Source organism: Ptychodera flava, chromosome 16, assembly GCF_041260155.1.
Source record: "Ptychodera flava strain L36383 chromosome 16, AS_Pfla_20210202, whole genome shotgun sequence".
Lineage (NCBI taxonomy): Eukaryota > Metazoa > Hemichordata > Enteropneusta > Ptychoderidae > Ptychodera > Ptychodera flava.
This window is the reverse complement of record NC_091943.1, coordinates 18807219-18822343: the sequence shown is the minus strand read 5'-3', so window position 1 is coordinate 18822343 and position 15125 is coordinate 18807219. Positions and strand designations below refer to the sequence as shown.

Below are 15125 nucleotides of genomic sequence, written 5' to 3'. Positions count from 1 at the left end.
TGTTGACGAGAACATATATTTCAATCTAGTAAAAAACAATACGAACACTACCTTGAACACAGTAGACAAAATTAGACATCCTGGCATCCTAGTGAAGGAACAAACTTCAAGTGGGACAACATAGGAATACAGACAATCTATCAATTATTCCACACAATTTATCCACTGAAGACAAATTTGAGGCGATCGATTAAGAAAGTACGGCAATTTTCGAAAAAAACGGTGTTAAAGGATCATAGTGTAATACAGTCTTCCCCACTCTGGAGTAGAGACTGCACTGACGTTCAGATTACAGCTGTGTCTAGCCATTGCCAATCAGTTCTGTACACAAAACAGGGAAACGTAAAATACACTTTCAAATATGCAAAACACACTAAACGCAAACAATTAAGAAATGAATAATGTGTGGAGTTGCTTTCCTTATTACATAGATCAATATTTAAGGGCTAATTCCTCAATTACAACGACAAAATAGATTTATTACATTTATGGTTGATAAGTATTACATTTATGGGTGTTTTTTTATTACATTTATGGTTACCATTTATTACATTTGTGGTTGGTGTTTTTATTACATTTATGGTTGATTTTTGTTACATTTATGGGTGATATTACATTTATGGGTGCATTTTATTACAATTGTGGTTGATATTACATTTGTGGAGATTATTACATTTGTGGAGGTTAGAGCAAGAGCTACTAAAAGCTGATGGTGAATTACACCTGGATTACAAACTGCGAAGATAAATCCTTATTATATATCATTTGAAGGTGACAAGATCTGGTTTTCGGTGAGTTTTGCTTTAAATTAATTCGACTTAGCAAAATCTTGTGAAGAAAACTTTACAACTTTACAATTTTACAGCGGTCAACGTATCTCTCGTTGTATCAAATTCTTATAGACTTTGTAAGGTTTAAGAATTTTGGAAGTACGATGAGCTTTCCTGTGAAAATTTGAAAACAAAACTACCAGGTACCAATGATCAACTAGGTATATGCTAAAATGATAAGCAAACAAGTTCAAAATATCAGTAAAATCATTCCATTGTTTGTTGGTCAATGACCAATAAATTCTGAGGGGACAGTGGAACGTACTTTTAAATCGAATCCCATCGTTTCCTGCAAACTGTACTACTCAATTGTTGGGTATATGAAACCTGAAAATAGACGATTGTAAGTATACAATACCTAGCACTATTTACTGCAAAGATATTTCCTGTCAACTCACTTCCCTATGGCTGAAACAGATACAACGCAGGTATTCAGATAGCCACTTTGCATACAGTGAGGACATATGACTTGTTATGAAAACTATTCAACATAAAATAAATTTCCTGTCAACCAAAACAGACTTTGTAGTAAGTACCGGTTGCTGTCAATAATTTAACACGGTCGAAATATCCGCACTGAAATATTCAATATCAGTAGTCACGGTGACAAATATATTGCAGAAAATATTTGCAGCCACCTGGCTCAAAATTTAAAAATAGATCCATCAGTACTGAATGTAATATAAACCCCAGGGAAGTGAGAGGTAAAAGTAATTGCCTTGCTTTAACTCGACGACATTTCTATTCAAACATGCTGAGGGCAAATATCCGACTGTTGAAGATTTATGACGTCTTTGATGATTTCAACTACGAAAGTTTAAACATACAAATATAGCCTACTTCCCTATCCTTACCTATCTACCATTCCATCACGTAATTATGTCAGTATTGTTTCATAAAACTAGAGATGATCGAAGTTTTGTTGACTTTTGGTGACTTCGCTAAGGCTGAATAGTCCTACAAGCAAGTCATCTCACATCAAAAGTGAAATCTCACACTGATTCACTGAGGTTACCCACACTTGATTTGTGTAACCAAAAATCGTTTGCTTAAAGTTCGCTTGAGTTTGCCTCCAAATCATTGACTATATTGCAATTTCAAGAGTCCGATGCATAAAAAAGCCGATGTTTTTAGGTGCTAGATTTATACAATTACCAATAATAATAATAATAATAATAATAATAATAATAATAATAATAATAATAATAATAATAATAATAATAATAATAATGTTTATTCCCAAAACCAAGTGAAGATCAAATGTAAATTTACAGTGATTCGATTACACAAAAGGAGGGGAAAAGAGTGCGGAAAATAGTTGTCCAGCAGTTAATCGAGTCCGCCTCCAGCCTCATTAACATATTTCCACAAAATAATGTGGGCAAGCTGGTCCTCGGAAATACACGTAATTACATAACAACTACTCAGGAAGAAAAAAAAAATATAGAGAATCAGAAATATATTATGGTGATATATTGCTTGAGACAAGAGATTGGAGATGTTCTCTACATTCACGTTCTTAAAACGATTTCTATTTGTTATGTTCCGTATGATATGTATGCTGTTACAAGATTTTGTTGATGTATATTTCACTGTAAACTGACCTACTCTGTGTTTAGCTTTAGGTATTTCCAGATCATTTCGTTCCTTTTGTCTTGTACTATATGTATGTGAAATTGGAGTAAAAAATTCATGAAAAGTACATGGAAGACTGGCGTGAAGAGCATCATGAACAAAGACTGCAAACTGTAATTTATGGTTTGTAAATATGAAGTATATCTAGTTTTTAAAAGAGTGCTGCTGTGTGCTCTGTCCAATTACTAAAGGTCATGGTGCGAATCATCTTTTTTTGAAGTACAAATATTTCATTAAGATATGTTGGATAGGTGGCTCCCACACCTCAATACAATAAGTAATTAAAATGGGGGAGAACAAAGGCGTTATACAACAGGACTAAGATCGATTGTGGCATTATGTGACGTAATTTGTAAAATACACCAGTTAATTTGCTAATTTTTGCACCAAGGTAAAGTTATTAGCAATTGAGATGGTCTAATCATACCACCTGTTCACCATGTATAGTCATGTACTTGTAAAGTCGGGCGACTTCTTCGACGTTGAGGGCAGCATTTTCGCCATCGGCTCATAGGTGTGTGAGCCCATGGCGACAGTCCCTCCACGCGATGGTGGCGCTATTACAGGGCCGTAAAGTACCGTAACGCCTAACGGACCACAACAAAGCCTGGGAACTTTGCATAACACAAGGCATGCGTACATTTCTGTCTGGACTTGAGATGCTTTCACATTATTAATGTGATAAATGCTCTTTCGCATCATTCTCCGGATTTGGATGAAATTATATTATAGTTTCGAGCGATTTTAAAATTGCACTGCAATATAATATCGGCACAATTTTCATGTACAATGTAATTTGCATGCCTAATCATATAGAGTATCGCTGTCTAGATGTAGTTCAGTATAAGTATATATACATCTGAAATAATTTTGTAGCCTCAAAAATCATGTAATTTAAATTATATGTCGCAAAGAGACACAATTACTCCTTACTGAAGGTGATATGCATGAATTTTAAAAAGTTACATACAAATATCAATAGCATAGGCAGTCAGCGTTGCGGAGGTCTCTTCCGTATTTCCTCACAGTGAGTAGTTGCACTGTCACTGTATGAGCTAGAGAACGACAAGAATACGAGTTCGAGAGGGTCGTTCACGTATGGATGAGCTGGCTAAAGAATGTTTGCATAAACGAAGTTCAACCGTCATATCCATAGTAATGATCAAGAATATGTATGTCCGGGGTTGAAGTGTTACAAAATTGGAGATGCTGATATTTAATTTCGGCGTTAAGGTTGAGTAAAAGCAATTAATATCTCTTATTGTTCTTGTAGAAAGTATTATAATTGGAAATGAATTTAATGTGTTTGTTCGCGTCCTGAGGTATAAAAGCTACATATGAGAAAGGGAAAGGTACATAGCAACAGACTGAGTCAATCGACAAAACGACAACACTTATCATTTATAATACGTGAATTTCAAGACCACCACAGGGGCGATGAAAAGTGCTATGCGTACATCCTATTATGATAAACGTTCATCTTCGAGGATACTAAGAAAGTAAGTTTAAGTTTTTTAACAAATTCATTGTGTGAATCCAAGTTGTGTCAAATCTTCACGTAGTTGTTTGGGCTCCAACACAGATATGTTCACTGTTTCCGGCGAACAATTCCGTCGGGTCAAATTGGACGCAAAGCCGCGTCCGAAAAACCAAGTAAGCGTTCTCGTTTTGTTGTTGTGCGATGAAACTTGAGTTAAATGATGAAAAAATATCAAGGTCACGCTTAATGAAAAAAAACGAAACCTGGTTATGACAATTTACACGGAAGACGGCAATTTGTTCAGTCGTTCAGAGAAATTAGTGGCTCAAACATTGAGTTTCTCCCAAGTTACGGAGCCTACCGTATACCAATAGGAGTAAGACACCTGACCATACGTGCGGCATGCCAAACTTGTGAGAGAGTCCTCCCAACGCATATCATACCTGACAGGTAGCATCATTCGCTTACCTAGTTGCGACAAGACGCTTGAGCAAGTGTAAAAAATCGAAGGTAAATGCTATGAAGTACATTTAGAGCTTTCGGAACTTTGTACGCTAAAACTTTGTATATACATATTGACATTTTATTTGTCAAAGTTTTAGTGGAGCGTAGCATCGGCCTCAATTCGTGATCAAATTGTAAAACAATATCTTGATGAAATTATTAATTATTAATGAAGGAAAATAGAAAATTGACACTCACTATCAACTACTAAGAGCAATAGTATAGCTGCTATTACAATCCAAATCGAATAGCTAAATTTGACAATAATTCCATATTTCAAGCATACATGGCTTAAAAACAAAATCATAGAATGTCGCTCTTTAACAATTTTATCTCTCGGTTCCACATTTCCTAGCAAAATCTTTCCTCGAAAAATTTTTTTCATAAAAAACCAAGGCAAGCAAGGTAAACACAAGTCGTTTTAACCCTTTTATGAGTCAATGTAGACCAGTCGTTCAGTGTTGTCATTATGTTATATATAGGAGGGGGAAAAGTAGGCCTGCCACTCTCGGGTAATGCTGCGGGCAGGGTGGCACAGGGAACGACATGGAGAGAGAGAGAGAGAGGGGGGGGGGTGTTCTCCCAACTCTGGCAAGGCAAAATTTCAAATGACAGTGAAAAAGGAGTTTTTGTGACATGTGAGAGTGAATTTTACTGAGAATCAGTGGGAATTTCTGTGCAGGTGATGAAAATGCACAAAGCACCTGAAGATTAAAAACTGATAAACCAAATTGAAACCAGTGTCATGTCTATTTGGTTTGTGTTATAGAATAGTCCAAAACCAAACCAACTACTGCACCAAGTACTTTTGAAAAACAACAGAGGATTTCATCAAAGTTCATCAAAAGTGATTAAAATTTTAGTAACTTTATCAACCACACTTATTAAGTTATTACAGCTACAGTAATTAACCATTACCACCTTGTGACACACAATTAAAGCAATTCTTAAAAATACCCATAATTTCACAGTGCGTGTACAGTATTCGGAATCTGAAAGCCGCAGAGTTGTATCATTTTCATGACTGCTATCATGACAGAAAGCGATCTCCATGATTAGTTCCATCAAGTTCAATCTAACGGCACATCAACAATTTTAATTCGTCCGAAATAATAACACAACTTCATTAAACGATTCACACTGAACATTTGTTATTCAGTGGCTACGGACGGTACTACCGGCAGAGTACTGAATGGGCCGACAGGACAGCCCATTACTGTGATTGTAAACACTAAATTTGAGCGAAGCTGTAATATTAATAAAATAGTCCAAATGGGTGATATATTTGTGTTTTTCGGGTTTTTTTTTTGTTTGTTGATTTTTTTCAACTGACAAATTTCCACTTCACACAGGGATGTACTTAATCTTTACACTAAAGTGCGATGAAGAGTATATTGTAAGTCTTTCACATCGCCGACGGTATGTACCGCTTTGGTAGTCTGTGTGGGCTACCATTTCATGGATTTTGGTATCCCCAGAGAAAAGTTGGTAGTCTGTGGATACGGGACTACCGCTAATCTCGAGCCCTGACTTCGTTCAAAACTTTGCTTTTAATATCAGTGAACAATGTGCATGTAGTACCACACCATCAGCAGCGTGCGTAATTCAATCTGTGAAAAACAAGCTAGTGTATTATTTACATCGGACATGTCAAAACAACACCAACAGCAACGTTACCTTGCAGGCTGTTTGTTGGTTATGTAAAAACGCAGATTGTTATTTGATAAGTAAATTAGTGCCAGTTAGATTATAAATGATTGAAGATGACATTTAGGCCTCAATACAAAGTATAGGTTTGTTTTTCAACCATGGTTCCTCACAAATGGAATGTTGAGACGCGATTTCTATGTAGCTTTTGTTCGTTGGCGCTTTTCAAATTTTAAGTTAACAGGATATACATGTATACCCTGCACGTAGTTAGTTTTGTGTTTAGGAGAACAAAAAGGTGCTATAGTCTAGATCAACGCACGCGTTGGCCTCAGTACCATGACCTGTGACTTTCAAGGGTCATGTGATTGGTACACGCCATTATCTTTCATCATTCTCAATTTGACAAGGGGTAGAGGGCAATCCTGTCGACTGTGATTTACCTCTCCCAGTGTAATTTAAGCAAACACAGGGTGGACCGGAGATGAAATTGGCCAATAGTAAAGTGTCCTGTATCGAATGAACTTTAATTGTCTCTACAGGTATTGTGTGCGAATTAATGTCACAAAACCTTCTATTTTAGCCATTACATCGAAGTCTCACATACTGTTGTAGTGTTTGTAGTGCAGGCGGAAGATTCTCACACAGTCATTCTAGGTGGGACTATATGTTTTCGCTATATTCTGTCGGAATTGTACGCAATCTGGATTATATGAAAAGTTCTTACAAAAGACGAAGGAAATCATTGGATCTATCTTAAGTCAACGATTGCGGTGAGTTTTTGTTTTTCAAAATGTTGTCTTCTTCTCAGAAATGTATCAAAAAAGTTAGTGAAAAGTTTAACAACTTATATTCAATGACAATTAACGGTATAAAGAACAAGCTTTATTTTTGCTGTCTGAAGCTGTCTGATACGAAGAATAATTACTGTACGACATAATTATTCTATATCTAGCTGAAGAAAGTGTCATTTTGACATTATTGCGATACTTTGCTACAACATTTGGCACAGATATTACAACGGACCAGTAGATTTCCGCGAAAGTTTATAAACGTTTTTAGACAGAGGCTACATTTTAACATTTTGAAGGTGTACCAGACATAACCTTTTCTAATTATGATATTTCTGGGAGTGTTAGAAAAATTAAAATACTTCACATAGAACGGGAAACGGTCAAGAATAAGTTTTATCTGAAAGCTAGAGAAGGAAATCTCTCTGGGCCCGCATATAGATGTGTCAATGACATGTGTATTTCAATATTTTATGATTTTGAATGTATACCTTAGACTGGCTTTACTGATCAACTGGTTCATCTTAGAGAAATGAATACATAGCCAATGTTGTTGTGATTGTTACATTTCCAATGCTTTTACAAGCAAGCGAAATTTTCAGCAGTGATACTTTACTTCGGTTGACGGAACTTTGACTCGACAAGTCACGACGTGACTGGTGCACGCTATCACCGCGCCGTCAGTGACCCAATAGACGCGTTTCAAGGGACGTTTGTTGTGATTGGTTAACTGAAATGATTAACGTAGCTCAATAGACCACAGCAGTTGTTTAATTTATGCGGTAGTCATGACAACTATAATTAATCGGGCTTCTTAGCTTTGCAATTGGATCATTCTTACCCACTCCTGCGACAGAGTTAGACTATTGGGCGTGGCACTAATACTTTAAGACTAATTTGCATTTTAGAGTTTATTTGTTGAAACAATTCAATTTCAAGTACGGATACATAGATCATGATTATTTGTCGAGATAGAGATGGTATGGAGATGTGACACTTATGCTAAAACGGTATTAGATTGTAACTTATTTTCTTTACATTTCTAAAAACGATGTCACGTTTGAGCTCTGCTCCTTGTGTGGATTAATTTATTAACCTGTAGAAAAAACAAATACTTTACGGTCTTTGCTTTGTCTAAATCTGGCATATAATTACCATAGGATATGACAGCCTTTGTGAGTTTTTAGTATGAGTGAATTTTAGGTAATTTTTTTCTATTATAAAATGTTGCACGGAGACTCCTTATTTTTTTTTTGATTATGAAAGGGAGAATATTTACAGTTTTCTTTTGAGGGAAGTTTTGTTTGCGAAGACTATAAAACTGTTTCGAGGCGCGTATATCTGTAATTTATGATACCATATGTCAAAGTACAATACTCTCAGGAAAATCGACGTTTTCTCTTCTGTTTCTGTTTGCGGGAGACTTTAAATATGTGAGCCTCATTGTAGCTGTAAAACCAAATGTCATGCCCATTCTTTCATTTTGGACTGTCATTTTGAAGGACAGACAACTGACCGTGTTTACCTTCTGGTGGAATACACTTCAACTTAACAAGGTATACTAGATCACAACTCATGAACAATTAGCTATATAATGCACTGGTATTGAATTGTCAATGTTTTTCTCTTCATTTAATGAGTACAACTGTACACAGACGCGATGATAGACTAATACAAACATTAAAGATCCTTAAAGATTAATTTAGTGACTTACATAGTTCCCATAAAAATGTGTTACTGCGTTTCTTTCATATTGTGTTTAAGTCTACCATGCATTAAGACATTACCCCCAAAAGACCTACATCCTCTCATTGTTTTAAATTGGAATTTTGGTTTCTGCCTGGCTAACAGGCCAGGCCGTCAAAACTTAACACGCAATTGATTTCTTTAGAAAGAAGCATTCTACAATTCTACAGGGCACCGACCAATAGTTAGACAGGTGATAAAATAAAGCTTCGTTGATAATGGTAACAATTGGTGATTTCATGCGCTATGAGGTCATATATAATAGAGGTATGACCTCATCTGGTGACTCCGCGTGGGGTCATGTGTACCTTTAGGGGCGAGGGCCTGTAATGATAACAATGCTCACAATACCCATTTTCCAACGTTCAATAAATTACTTGGCATGCAATTATTGGTATGTCTTAAATGGTTCGAAAGGTCTCTCAGATACTGATTTGGAGATAGAACTCGATTCAACTATGGACTGAGTGACCTTCTCACCTTCTGTTGAACAGTGATAGAGAAGTTGTTCTCTTTTCGTCGTAGTTAAAATCCAAATTAAGGTTTACTTTTTCTGACCCTTCATATATTTTCTGCTCTTACAAAAATCTTAAGACACCTAAAAGAAGTATATTCGAAATAACTGACTGTTATATGTTACATTTTCGCTTTGCTATAGTATTATCACACTTTGTTATCGTGATTTACATTTACTGATCAACACTATATACAGTCGCTATGCTTAGGTAGTACTCTGGACCTCGTCTGATGGCGCATTTGTACTTGGGGTGTTAAACAATGCTAAGGGGTCGGAGAACCATTTAATTTCTTGGCGTGGCTGGAGGACTTTTGGGTAAAAAAACTTTTCGTTGAAGAAGAAAAAGAAAATTGATCCAGTAATGTCTTAAGAAAAAATTGATCATGGCAGAAAAAAGGGAAAACAAAGTTGTCACAAAATTGGGGAAATCTGACTCTCCCATTCTCTCATTCTCTGGAGGTGGCGTAGCGCCGCCAGCGAACATTTTTCAAAACACGTGAGGAAGTCCAATATCTTTTTGCCAGTATTCATGATGTAAACATATAACAAAACGCTATTTATGAAAAATAGTTGCTACCACAGTGGCGGACTAATTTGCTGCCATACCAATTTCCTCCAGCACTCCCCCAAAAAATCAAATGCAGTTTGCGATCATGGTAGAATGGACTTCTACCGTAGCGGGCGACATTCACCCTATTTTAAAGAAGCATGTAAATTTGCACAATGCACGTTGGATTTTGTTTTTTCAGATAATGGCAATTTAAAGACTTGGACGGTTTCTGGCATTGACTGAAAAGTCGCCAGGAAAAGATCACAATTCGGGATGGTATAGCGATCTTCGTATTGTGTGGAAGTTTACCAAACTTTACTTAGATGCATTGTTTTTTTTTATAAGTGTGTTGCAAAAAGTTTTTAAAAATCTTCCACTCCAGGTACATCCCATAACATACTGGATTCATAAGGCATCAGACTACTTTGTAGCGAATATCTTGACATTATCATAGAAAATCAAATCTATGAAAATGCTATGACTTGACCTTTTATATCATGAAATGCAAGGAGAATATATAATGGGGACATCTTAAGGGCAAATCGCTTATCTTGTGGATATCACTGGGTTTATTTATCACTGGGTATATTTGTTTATTTTATACTTTTATTCAATCCATCATCCAACGCGCAAACGCCCAGTTACAGGATGAAGTACCCATAACCAGCTAGCCAATGGAGCACATGGAGTAAAGTGCCTTGCTCAGGGGCATAACACCGAGCTGGCGTCTCGAACTCACCACCCTCCAACAGTGAGTCTATTCCTCTGGACTTACTGGTCTAGAACTTGCCATCCTCTGATAGTGAGACCGGTACTCTAACCACTATCCCAAGGTGCCTCCTCAAGCTGAGGAATTATAATGCGAGCTGCTTATTCATTCTTAGAAAGGGGATATGCCTCAGGTAAAAATCGAATACCCATTGGGTCTCATCTAAGATAGATGAATCACACTGTGTTCACGTTTAGATGCCACTGCTTTGAGCAAAACGCATTTAACTGTTAAATGTACTTCAATTCAGATTCACTGATATGCTCATAAGCTGATAAGAGCTTGCCTTGGTGAATCTGACTACCAGTAGAAGACTCCAAGATGGTAACAGTCTCCTCAGTGGAGGACGCTAAATAAAAATCCTTTAATCAGACTGTTGCAGTAAAAACCGATACTGACCTGCACTATTCACCATCACACGGAAGAAAATAATTCAAAGGTCAATGATATCTTGAAATAATCAGGGGTTTGCATCTTAAATGCATACATGTTTAGTTGCTAAGCCAGATTGTAAGTGTTTCAGAAAGCACGCTGAAACAAGGGTAAATCCTACATAACATGATCAGTTCTCCAGAAACGCACTCTGTTTAAGTCTCAACACAAGTTGGAATCATACATATTTATAATGAAAATCGGTGAGATAGTGTTATTCTCAAATTGAATAAAAGACGGACTCTAAAATCAATGTTTGAAGTTGGTTGCGTGAGTCGATTGTTGAACCGGAAGCTATAGGCCTAACAGCTCTTTATTTGCATAACCGGGCTGCGGGAATTCCCTTTTTGTGAGGCTTGCGGTTCAACCGTGTTCCAGAAAAAGGACGCATGGTCCATGATCCAATCATCCCAACGAAATTTCGGATTGCCGATTTAAAAAACAACTCTTTAGCATTCTTTCCACATCACTAAAACTGTTCAACCCTTTTGCGCAAAATAACGACAAAGTTGGAATTGACTGATGACCGTAAGGCCATTACGAAGACAGAGCCATACGAGGGAGATTTTGAAAATTAGGTGAGTATGACCGGTTGTATTCAAAATGTGCAGACAGGAGTATAAGATCAGACGAGTATAGGACCACATCGAAGGACTTAGAGGCATATCTATATGTATATATCTATTTCCAAAAGAATTATCGCTTTTAAATGTCAACACATTGAGTAAATTATATGTTACTGTAGCAGGATATGTATTCGACATTCGTTGACAGAGAGTAATTTCATCAAAGTGAACCCTACTTGAACGAAACAAAATGAAGTTACATCATGTAGTAATCAGAAATGTACTTAAATTATAACTGCAATGCAAATGCTCTAGGGTGCATGCCCAGCAGCTATTTATCATCCAAAACAAACGAAAGCACATGAAATTAACATTAAACTATTTCTTTTTAGTACTATTGCTACCGCCATGGGTTGCTGTCTATCACGTCTAGTTTCCGTTAAAATGATTCGTGCAAGGCAAATCGATAGAACGCAAATTTTGGAGGCACGTCATAAATGTTGGCATTGCGTTCAGAAACCACGAACGGGAGAATATGTATACCAGGTAGGTAGGCCTCTAATTTGTATAGCGTAGAATCAAAATCCATCTGTCTGTCTGTCTGTATGTATGTTTGTATGTATGTCTGTCTGTCTGTCTGTCTGTCTGTCTGTCTGTCTGTCTATATGTATGTATGTATGTATGTATGTATGTATGTATGTATGTATGTATGTATGTATGTATGTATGTATGTATGTATGTATGTATGTATGTATGTATGTATGTATGTATGTATGTATGTATGTATGTATGTATGTATCATTGTATGTATCATTGTATGTATGTATCGTTGTATGTATCATTGTATCATTGTATGTATCATTGTATGTATCATTGTATGTATGTATCATTGTATGTATCATTGTATGTATCATTGTATGTATCATTGTTGTATCATTGTATGTATGTATCATTGTATGTATCATTGTATGTATGTATCATTGTATGTATCATTGTATGTATGTATCATTGTATGTATCATTGTATGTATGTATCATTGTATGTATCATTGTATGTATCATTGTGTATGTATCATTGTATGTATCATTGTATGTATCATTGTATGTATCATTGTATGTATCATTGTATGTATCATTGTATGTATGTATCATTGTATGTATCATTGTATGTATGTATCATTGTATGTATCATTGTATGTATGTATTGTGCCTTTACAAACATGTAAGCCAATCCGATATCTTATACTCAACATTTACATGCAATACCTCTATTCACAGAGTCATGTTGGTAGTTCACCCTTGGTAGATGTGCAACAAAATGATGTCATCTCCATGACACCTATAGCGCAGGTAAGATAGAGATGATAGTAAATATCCATATAATCATAATCAAAGGAGTTATGCTTAAAGCATACGAGCGGACTCGCTAGAATCAAAATGAGGGCCTGTCAAGAATGAAAAAGTCGTTCTCAGAAATATGTGGAGCGTGTCACCGTTGCTGTGAATGCATGCATCTCGGCAGTCGATGTGTTGAGCTATTACTTTCCTGTAAGGTGTTCTTTTACATGACAGGCTTAACTTCCTGACACTAAATATACACTCACAAAATAGTCACACTATATAGTTGTTGATAATTCCAAAGCTTGAGCTTAAAAGGTTCGTTGGTATTTAAAGCGAAGATTTTGAATATTATTTGAGTTTTTTGTAAGTTTTGTAAATTCCAATATGACGGTTACATTACACCATTGATCCACATGTATCTCACCAACTGATGATATCAACAGGACCACACAAAGTCAACAGGTTACTGCTATTAAAGAGAAGTGCGTTTATCTTCTTTTGTAATTTTACAGGAGAGTACATCAGATTCTAGTGAAAGGAACCTCAACAGATTCTGGATTGACCAATTGATGGCACGGAGAGAGAAGAATAATTTGTAGTATCAAAAACATCGGACCGATTAGAGGGACTAATTCTAGGATAAATTTTGGGGTCGGGTTATTGTTGTACTTCGTATAACTGAGGGGGATTCTGGCAGGGTTCCATATTCCTTTAGGTTATACAAATATTGATAGTGTGTGGCAATGAGTCCCTTTACTTTCTGACTTCCCGTCTCACCACTGCCTGTAGATTGACATAGAAAGCTTAGTGTGAACATTATTTTCATAATAGTATTTTAAACGTGATCATCCTGTTTTGTCTCGGTGAGTAAATATATTAGCCCAAACAGAGATTTATTGTTAGTGGGAAAGTTGAAATATATGGAAATATTACGAAAGCAAAATGACTTAAATCGTTTATCGATGACCACACACACACGTACAAATACACACAAACTGAATTATCTTTGGGATTTAACATTTAAAAAGTTTAACATAAAAATGTAAAGGAACGAAAACGTGAAATGTCGTATAACAATAAATTATGTCTTAGTTTTACAGGAAATTTGTTTTCATAATTGATTCTGTATTCCTACAAGGTAACCCGGTCTTTAGACGTCAATGTATCCTAATATGACAATCAAGTTGTATGTACGCTTATCCTTCATCATGGGGTTTCCAAGGATACTTTAAACGGGATAAAAAATACAGGCAGAATACAGTAGCAAATATGGCGGGGAAAACTTAGGATTAGTGGACACGCCTTTGTTTGCGAAATAAAAAGGATTTCTTAAAAAATCTGAGTGTCAAATAATCTTAGGTCATATGACATTGCTTTGCAGTCTCTATCCCTGTCATATTTTGTTCAGGACCGCCATTGGATTGTGTGATCCGGACATCTTTTGGCCAATTGTCTGTCGAGTCTTCTTGATATCTTCGAGCAAATGTGTATGGTCTCTGTCATAAATGCAAGTAAAATGGATATTTTGTTAACTGACTGTACTCTAAGCCGAGATTTTAAGTTTAACGAAGTTTAGTTTCTTTAATAGCGACTTTTATTTTTGAAGTACCGGAAAGCACATCCCATTGTTTTTTGTATTAGCTTCTAATTATTCCCACCTATTTCAAAATCCCGATGAAGGTATTACAATTTTTAAAATCCTATACTAGTTTGGTGAGACCTAAATTCAGCATTTTCGCTGGAAGATGAATCTGTTTAATAATAATAATAATAATAATAATAACAAGGCAGTATTGCTGAAGGCAATGAGTACTTGGGCCGTGATAGAGTAATTTTGAGGACAATATATACTACTATTCAAATATGGTCTGGAATTTCCTCCTGTCAATTAGGCATTTGATTAACTGGTTATTAAACGAAGCAATGGCATGACAACGGACAAATATGTCTAGCAACTTTTGTGGAGTTTGAGGCAGGGGTTCTTTATTTATAGTGGAAATTGCTTTAACTCCTTAAATATTCAAATTACAGCAGATTTATTTTGTTCTCGATGGTTGGTGTCTAATATTTAGATGGGCATATTTAGATTTCTACCCTATAGTTATCCCTATATACCAAAAATCGGACATCCAGCTCTATTGGCTTGCTCAGAATTAGATATGCACATAATTAATGAGGTACAATATGTGGTGTCATAAGGTGTCCCATCATACCAAATATGAAGGGTGTAGCACTTGTGGTTACTGAGTTGTGGACAAATATATATATTTGAGGTCAAAGGTCATTGAGGTCACGTGACATTTTGTCAAACTAATTGT

The 15125-nt window shown here is 36.1% G+C and overlaps 2 long non-coding RNA genes across 2 annotated transcripts in view; both read left to right on the top strand.

Annotated features, from left to right (window-relative positions):
• LOC139114217 (uncharacterized) overlaps nucleotides 1-15125 on the top strand; it is a 97991-nt gene that overhangs the window by 70244 nt on the left and 12622 nt on the right. The window lies entirely within an intron of this gene.
• Nucleotides 7529-13843, top strand: LOC139114203 (uncharacterized). Its single transcript, XR_011547820.1, has 3 exons — nucleotides 7529-12013; nucleotides 12745-12816; nucleotides 13320-13843. It is a non-coding gene; the product is annotated as an uncharacterized lncRNA (long non-coding RNA).